The sequence below is a fragment of the Macaca fascicularis genome, chromosome 3, assembly GCF_037993035.2.
Source record: "Macaca fascicularis isolate 582-1 chromosome 3, T2T-MFA8v1.1".
Taxonomy (NCBI): Eukaryota; Metazoa; Chordata; class Mammalia; order Primates; family Cercopithecidae; genus Macaca; species Macaca fascicularis.
The window spans coordinates 190,529,445-190,538,661 of record NC_088377.1 but is presented as its reverse complement, the minus strand read 5'-3'; the positions used below and the strand labels follow the sequence as shown (position 1 = coordinate 190,538,661).

The 9,217-nt window shown below is 41.7% G+C and overlaps 1 protein-coding gene across 26 annotated transcripts in view; it reads left to right on the top strand.

The window, feature by feature from the left end:
• EZH2 (enhancer of zeste 2 polycomb repressive complex 2 subunit) overlaps positions 1 to 9,217 on the top strand; it is a 76,608-nt gene that overhangs the window by 1,030 nt on the left and 66,361 nt on the right. For 14 of the 26 annotated variants that reach the window (XM_074036227.1, XM_045388193.2, XM_074036220.1 and 11 more), the window contains exon 1: positions 20 to 155. The exons of the other annotated variants lie outside the window; for them this stretch is intronic. The gene's annotated coding sequence lies outside the window, so the exon portion shown is untranslated. Of the gene's footprint in view, positions 1 to 19; positions 156 to 9,217 lie in introns of those variants that run through there. 26 annotated transcript variants of the gene reach the window in all.

Below are 9,217 nucleotides of genomic sequence, written 5' to 3'. Positions count from 1 at the left end.
CGATGGCGATTGGACTGCCGCGTTTGGCGCTCGGTCCGGTCGCGTCCGACACCCGGTGGGACACAGAAGGCAGTGGAGCCCCGGCGGCGGCGGCGGCGGCGGCGGCGCGCGGGGGCGACGCGCGGGAACAGCGCGAGCCGGCGCGCGGGACGAAGGTAACGCGCCGCTGCGGGCGGCCCGGCCGGTGGGGCTCCAGGAGTGCGAAGCGGGCGGCGGCGGCGGCGGCAGGACCTCCCCGCCGCTGCTGTGCCGGTCCCGGGTATCGCCTAAACGGGGCTCACCCGGGCGCCGCGTTTGTAGGCGTGCGGGGGGTGGAGGGTGAGGGGAGACCCCCCTCCCCGGAAGGAGCTGTGAGCTTAGGGCTGGCCAGCGGGAGCCTACGAGTGGGGCAGCGCGGACCCCCGGAGCTGCGGGGCGGGGGGCGTGTGGGGGGCAGCTTTCCCGGTGCCTGCCCTGGCCGGGGCGCCGGGGCCGGGGTCGGGGCGTTCCGGTGCCCGGTCCAGGGTGGCAGCTCGAGCCTCAAGTCTCCTTTGTGTGGCGCGGCCGCGGCGGGAGCGCCCGGGTGGGACGGGACAGACACAAGTTGGTGGGACCCAGCCGCCGAGTCTGCACTCAGACAAAGGACGGACTGTGTCTCCGGAGGTCTCGGCGCGAGGGGAAGGGGCATGACACCCGGGCCCGCCGGCGGGCGGGAGAGGGGCGTGGGGAGGCGCGGGCCGCTGCCGGGGTGGGCAGGGCTCGGCCCCAGCCCCGCGCACGCCCCCATCCCGGGCGCGCTGACCCCGGGCTGGGGCCGCGGCGACCGCGGGACGACGTTCGCGGCGTGGAACTCGGAGTAGCTTCGCCTCTGACGTTTCCCCAGGACGCACCCCGAAATCCCCCTGAGCTCCGGCGGTCGCGGGCTGCCTCGCCGCCTGGTCTGGCTTTATGCTAAGTTTGAGGGAAGAGTCGAGCTGTTCTGCTCTCTATTGATTGTGTTTTTGGAGGGCTTCCTGTTGAATTCCCACTTCATTGTGTACATCCCCTTCCACTGCCCCCAAAAATCTGTGCCACAGGGTTACTTTTTGAAAGCGGGAGGAATCGAGAAGCACGATCTTTTGGAAAACTTGGTGAACGCCTAGTGAGTTCCCACTTTCTAAAGAATCGTAATCCTTAAACATTACAAGCTGTTTTGGCCAACTTGTGTGATACATCTGAGAATGGCGACAGGTGCTAACGAAATCAACTGTCATTCAGCCAGAGATTATTTCCCAAATCCCGACGGGTTGAATGAGGATGAGGTGGTAGAAGTAGGTGATCAAAATAGAATGGCTATGACAAATGTGTGTTTAGATTCTATGGTTAGCAGTTTCTTAGTAATTGGTCTCGTTTTCTGTGAACAATAGCTTTGGTGATTCAGAAAAGACTGGATGCAGAAATGTTTGTTGCCTAAGAAATTTAACGTGTGCTGTCCACAGTTAAACTTCCTTTGTTTATCACACAGTATCTGTAACATTTAAATTCATTTGGAAATAAAAATGTATCTTTGATGTTTACTTAAAGGCTTGCTTTTTAGGGTTCAAGGAAGTTATTAGCTTAATTTTGTGGAGTTTTGATGTCACCATAAAACAGCATTTAATAAACCTTTGAAAAACACGAATGTAGTCACGGTTGAATGTAGTCAATACTTTTAGGGGTTTTGGAGTTTATTTTCTATTACTCTTCATAAGCATTAGCAACTAATTCATATTTAAGAATACGGATCAAGTGTGTAATCCTAACTTGTTTATTTGTAAATTTTATTTGCAAGAAAACAGAAGTATTTAAGATATATTTTAATGTTCTATTCATGGTCTCTAAAGTTAGGAATAGGTAGGATTCTAGTCATAGATATAAAGCATGTTGTTCTCTCTTTTTGGAGATGTGTTGGGTTATGTAATATTTAAGGTTTCCCGGAAACAGGAACATTGCATCTTAAATTCTCGTTTTTGTGGAAAGTGAGTATATTCCAGGAAAACAAGTTAGAAAAACATAGGCGTTCTTCTGGTTGCACTGTCCTATGTGATAAAGATCTAATGTGCATCTACTAACTTATGGTTTCTTAAAAATGGAGACAAATAAGTGCAGTATAAATTTATTACATATATTTTGGAGAGTGTTGACACCACTGTACAGGCATTCCAGGTGCTGGTCTAAGTGTTGAGACATTATAACAAAAAAATAACGTTTATATTAATTACTAATAATTCTGTATTAAAAAATCCTATTAATAATCTTGTCCATTATGAGATGAGCTAGTTATGCAGATATTTGGCAGAAAATCGGATATTTTAAGATAATTTTTTTTTTTTGAGACGGAGCCTTGCTCTGTCGTCCAGGCTGGAGTGCAATGGCCCTATCTGGGCTCACTACAATCTCTGTCTCCTGGGTTTAAGGAATTCCCCTGCCTCAACCACCCGAGTAGCTGGAACTACAGGCACGCACCACGACACCCGGCTAATTTTTGTATTTTTAGCAGAGGCGGGGTTTCACCATATTGGCCAGGCTGATCTCGAACTCCTGACCTCAAGTGATTTACGCGCCTCCACTTCCCAAAGTGCTGATCCAGATGTGAGCCACCATGCCCAGCCTAGGATAAAAATTTCTAACTTTGCCCTTGCGTGTTCTGTATTTGATAATTACTGTTCTTTGTACTTGCCGTGAGATATTTTGAAAAACATCTCTTTGGGAAATTGGTTTAAAAATTCATCTTAAATTATTTTCTGGTACAACTCAGAATGTATTTAGTCAGTTTAAGTAGCAGTGACTTAAAAAAAAAAACACACTTGTTTATCTAGTGTAGTTAGAAAAAGTTCTGATACTTTGATACCTAGCTTTGCCTTGCACAGATAAATATAAGTGAATATCTTTATGTTGGCCGTTTAAAAATTTTAGGCAAATTTCTCCAAGTCCTATTGGAATTTTCCCAGAATATCTTCCTGCTTTTGAGGTAGTGTGCTCAAGGATTGTGAATTTATTTCAGTATTACCCTTTACATGAACAGTGATTGAGAAAGTTGATCTGCTTTTTAAAAACCAACAAGGACAAATCCTCCAATATAATGTATTCTGTGGTTAATTAGCAATGATTTATGGATTAGCCTTGAAGTCTTTATATCAGTATAGATGAAAAATTTTCTGTAAATCATGATAGATTCTATACGAGTAGGTGAAATCTTCGGGGGAGAGCATAAGTGAAGAGCAGCAATTCATTAAATTCAGAGAAAGGTTCATGGTCAGATGATACATACTTTACCCTCTGGAGGTCTTCCCTGAATTCCCAGACACTCTTGTGTTTCCACAGGGCTTTGATCATATTTTATCGTAGCATGAGTCAATTGTATTGTAATCACTTGTTTATGCATCCCTCCCTTCCCTACACTCAAAGTGCCTCCTGGTAGAGGCTCTGTCTTATTTTTTTCTTTGTATACCTAGCACCTACATTGGTAGTTGCTAGAGAATAGGGGTTTTAAATATAGTTGAATGAATTAACGAAATATGAAAAATGTAGGGAAATAATTTGACTAAGGAACTTGCAAAGTGAACAGGATATATTAGTATTAATGTGAGGAACTTTGAGAGGTGTTTTTCTCCCTCTTTAATAGGGAATGATTACAAAGAAAAATAATTGTCAAGGTGAACAAGTTCCAAGTTTTTCCCAGTTATAATCTGTAGTATTGAAAATTAGATATCTTTTAGATGCAACTGTTACACTCGGGCAACTGGAGAGAACTTGATGAATCATCTGGATATTTAGTAATAGTATCAGCTTAATTTGATTTAATGTTAATATTGATGATCCCTTTACAAAAATACAAGGAAGGGAAAAGGGCAAGGGCGAGAGAGGGTAGTAGATCTTTTAACTGAAAAGCTGTTTTGTTATAATTCATGAGTTCTTTATTGGAGTAAATTGAGGTAGGTTTTGGAGCTAAAACTGAAGGATGTGACAGTGTAATTGAATCATTTATTGGGATGCTTTTCATCATTCTTTTAAAATGATTTAAATATGGATTAGCAAATTTAGTGATACCTCAAAAGTTACAGCTGGTAATATTTCTAAGATGGTTGCACCATTCCACATCTTGCCACTGTTCCACTACTTGGTATGAAAATATGACAAATTTGTGTTTAGATTATATGGTTAGCAGTTTCTTAATAATTGATCTTGTTTTCCATTAACAATAGCAAGACAGAACAAGATCATAGCTCACTGCATCCTTGAACTCCTGGGCTCTGGGGATCCTCCTGTCTCATCCTCCTGAGCAACGTACTACCAGTGCATACCATTGTGCTGGCTAATTTAATTTTTTTATTTTTTGTAGAGATGGGATCCTGCTTCGTTGCCCACGTTGATCTCAAACTCCTGGCCCCAGGCAATCCTTCTGCCTTGGTTTCCTAAAGTATGGGGATGACAGGCTGAGCCACTGTATCTGACCCAGACACTTTTTTTTTTTGAGACAGAGTCTCGAAAGTGATTCTTGTGCCTCAGCCTTCTGAGTAGCTGGGACTACAAGTGTGTGCCACCACGCTTGGCTAATTTATTTATTTATTTTTAATTTTTTTTTGAGATGAAGTCTCACTCTGTCACCCAGGCTGGAGTGCAGTGGCGCCATCTTGGCTCACTGCAACCTCCACCTCCTGGGTTCAAACGATTCTCCTGCCTCAGCCTCCCAAGTAGCTGGGATTACAGGCATGCACCACCACGCCTGGCTAGTTTTTGTATTTTTAGTAGAGATGGGATTTCACCATGTTGGCCAGCTGGTCTCCAACTCCCGACCTCGGGTAATCCACCTGCCCTGGCCTCCCAAAGTACTAGGATTACAGGCGTGAGCCACTATGCCCAGCCTCAGCTAATTTTTATATTTTTAGTAGAGACTGGGTTTCACCATGTTGGCGAGGATGGTCTGGAACTTCTGACCTCAAGTGATTCACCTGCCTCGTCCTCCCAAAGTGGTGGGATTATAGGCATGAGCCACCGCACCCTGCTGTGTGTGTGTGTGTTTTTTTTTTTTTTTTGGATATGAAATCTCACTCTTGTTGCCTAGGGTGGAATGCAGTGGTACAGTCTCCGCTCACTGCAACCTCTGCCTCCTGGGTTCAAGCGATTCTCCTGCCTCAGCCTCCTGAGTAGCTGAAATTACAGGCGCGCACCACCACACCCAGCTAATTTTTGTATTTTTAGTTGAGACAGGGTTTCACCATGTTGGCCAGGCTGGTCTCGAACTGACCTCAGATGATCCACCTGCCTTCGTCTTCCAAAGTGCTGGGGTTACAGGCATGAGCCACTGTACGCCCAGCCTGGATACTTTTTAAACATTTTTAAATTAAAAAAAATTTTTTTTGGAGATAGGGTCTGGTTGTTACCCAGGCTGGAGTGCAGATGCATGATCTCAGCTCACTGCAACCTCTGCCTCCTGGGCTCAAGCGATCCTCCCACCTCAGCCTCCCAAGTAGCTGAGACTACAGGTGCATGCCACCACGCCTGGCTAATTTTTGTATTTTTTGTAGAGAGAGGGTTTGCCATGTTGCTCAGGCTGGTCTTGAACTCCTGAACTCAAGAGATCCACCTACCTCAGCCTCCCGAAGTGCTGGGATTGTAGGTGTGACCCACCATACCCAGCTCTTGTTTTTAATTTTTGTAAAAATCACCCTGTGTCTATCAACAGGTGAATTAACAAAATGTGGTATATAAACCAATGAAAACATAAAAGGAGTGAAAGACATTTCAAAAAAAAAATAAAAACATTTCAAAATATTTCAGACATAAAAGGAGTGAAATTCTGATACATGGGTGGACCTGGAGAGTACTATGCTGAGTGAAATAAGCCAGACACAACCTTTCGTACAAAAATACAAAATTGTATGATCTCATTTATATGAGGTAGTTAGAAGAGGCAACTCTATGGAGACAGAAAGTTGAATAGAGGTTACCAGGGCTGTGAGGGGAGAGGTGAATTGGGAGTTATTATTTAATGAATATGGAATTTCTGTTTGGAATGATGAAAAAATTCTGGAGGTGGATAATAGTGATGGTTGAACAATATTTTGAATATACTTAATGCCACAGAATTGTACACTTAAAAATGGTTACAAATGGTAAATTTTACACTATATATATCTGTATCTATCTCTCTATCTATATATCTTACCAGAATACAAAATTTAGTAACACACCCCGAAAACCTTTACAGATGAGGAAACGGAAGGAAACTGTCTACAGGGGAGGAGTTAAGAATTTGCCCAGGATTATCCAGTTGGGAATTTGCAATCGGGATCCAAACTTAGTTCTGTTTGACTCCATATTATCTACTCCACATATTATCTGTTCTGTGTTATCTGCTGGCTTTCTGGATGATTAATGATATGTCAGCTGCAAGAAGAATGAGCTTATTTGAATCATTCAGAAAGTTACATTTAAAAGCACGTAATTGTAGTTCGATGGAAGGTACCGTGTGAAACCCTAGACAGACCAAAGGTTAACTTTGAGAATTTCTTTCTCAGCTCAAGTGGTAATAGTATGCATTTGAGAGGGGAGGAGAGTAGAGTTCTAAGGGAGTGGTCTTTGGAGACAGTTTCTTGGGTTCCGATCCTTGAGCTACCAGTTTGTGTCTGGAGTGTTATCCTCTTGATGTCTGAGCATCCCTCTCTGTAAATTGGTGAGGACAGTGATAACATCTGATAAGGTGGTTGTGAAGATTAAAGGAATTGATACATGTGAAATCCTTAGAACTGTACCTGGCACAAAGCGATAAATGATTTTTAGTTATTGTGCCAATATTATTTTAAAGAGTTGATGTACTTTCTCATTAATGGAACCAAACACTTCTCAAGTTAAAATTATGTGCTTAGGACTGGTAAGTTACAAAAATGATACCACACATGTTTTATCTATTTCAATTCAGAAATGTCTGTTGATTAAATGTGTTCAGTTTAAAGTACTGAAACAATTTAGACATTTATAAAATGAAAGCGTATTGATCCCTGTTACTTCATTCCCTACCTTTAACAGTTTGGTGTATATTCTTCCCCAAATTTTCAAATGTATTAATTTATGAATGTATATTTTTACATATATTTTATAAAAATGGGACCAAGTTATTTGGTTCTATCATGACTTTTTTTTTAAGGTTAATATAGAGAGATCTATTTTATTAAAAAATAATTGATATTCCTTTAGGGCTGACTATATGCTTGGTCATTATATAGATACTATAATATAGAGAGATGGAGAGATTAGGTAACAACTAGTTAGTGGTAGAGGAAGGATTTTAATTTGGGCACGTTAGCTTCAAAGTTCTGATCTCTCAGTCAGGGATCATTTTTTGTAAGGCCTGCAAGCTGAGAACATGAACATTTTAAAGAGTTGTAAAACAGCATCACCCCACTTCCCTGAAGAATATATAAGGGAGATTTGATACTGCCTGCCAAGCCTAAAATACTTACCATGTGGCCCTTTGCAGAGAATGTTTGCTGCGCCTTGCTCTAAGCCATCCGACTGTACCTCTTTTGTAAGTGGGATGCATAGTATTCCAGTTTATGAATGTGCATTACGCAGCAAACCAATCCATTGTGATTGACATTGTTTTCTCTCCTGAAAAGAAGTGAATATCCTTATGTATCTTTGAGCATTTGTGTTACAATTTTTTATAGAGTTGGCTGTTTCAAGATTATGAACATTTCTAGTTTTAATAGGTGTTGTCAAATTATATTAATTTTTAGTTAAAACAACTGTATGAAGTATAATTTACATACAATAAAAAGCACACATTTGAAGGGTATGATTTGAGGAGTTTTGACACATGTATGCACCTGCACCGCTGCCTCGATCAAGATCTGTAACGGATGCCATCATCTCAGAGTCCTTTCATGCTCCTTTACAGTCGTTCCCTCAACTTTTTTTTTCCCCGCCCCCCGAAATGGAGTCTCGCTCTGCCACCCAGGCTGGAGTGCAGTGGTATGGTCTCGGCTCACTGCAACCTCTGCCTCCTAGGTTCAAGCAATTCTCCTGCCTCAGTCTCCTGAGTAGCTGGGATTATGGGTGCCTGCCACCACACCCAGCTAATTTTTGTAGTTTTAGGCGAGATCTCGACTCACTGCAACCTTGACCTCCTGGGCTCAATCGAACCTCTTACCTCAGCCTACTAAGTAGCTAGGACCACAGGCATGTACCACCATGCCCAGCTAACATTATTATTAATATTTTTTTGTAGAGATGGGATCCTCCTGTGTCACCCAGGATGGTCTCCAACTCCTGGGCTCAAATGATTCTGCCTTGGCCTCCCAGAGTGTTGGGATTACAGGCATGAGCCATGGCAGCCGACTTGTAGTAAACTCTCTGAATTAATAATCCATTGTAGGCACATACTACAGTTTTTAAATTCATTTACCCATGGATGGACACATAGGACTGTTGTTAGCTATTGATAAAGCTGCTATGACCATTTGTATGTCTTTCCTGGGTATGTTTTAGTGGTAAATATTGATTTTACTTTGTAAGAAACTGTTAAAACTCTTTTCCAAAATAGTTGTGCCATTTTACATTGAAAGTTACAGTTGTAACTGTGCAGGAGTTACAGTTTCTTCACATTTTCATTGACACTTCCTGTTGCCAGTCTTAAATTTTGGCCATCAAATGATTATTAAGTATCTCATTGTGGGTTTGTGTTTCTCAGATGATCAATGATGTCGGAACATCTTTTCATATGCTTATTGGCTATTTGTATACTTTTTTTGGTTCAAGCCTTTTGCCCCTTTAAAAAATTGGCTTGTCTGGTTGAGTGGTAAGAGGTCTTTGTATGTTCTGGGTACATAGTCACATTATCTGTCAGATTGTGTTGCAAATATTTTATTCATTTTTGTTTGATTTTATGTATTTTTAATATAAAGATCAAGTTAAAACTTTAATATGGGAAGCATAATCAGATAAATTATGTGAAACAAATTTTCCTTAATTCACGAGTCATTTAGTGTAACAAAATGTTATGCATTTGCAGAAACATGTAAACTAAAAGGATGTTATTCATATACTGTTAGGTGTATGCCATGATAATTTTTTTTGAATTAAACTAGTTTTGAAAATGATTGTATTTAGCATTTCTCTTCATTTTGCATAATTCAAACCTTTTTATTAGTGAGTTAAATCTTAAACTTCTTCTTCAAAGGATAAATGAGAATATTAAAAGTAAAAAGTGACCTTGATC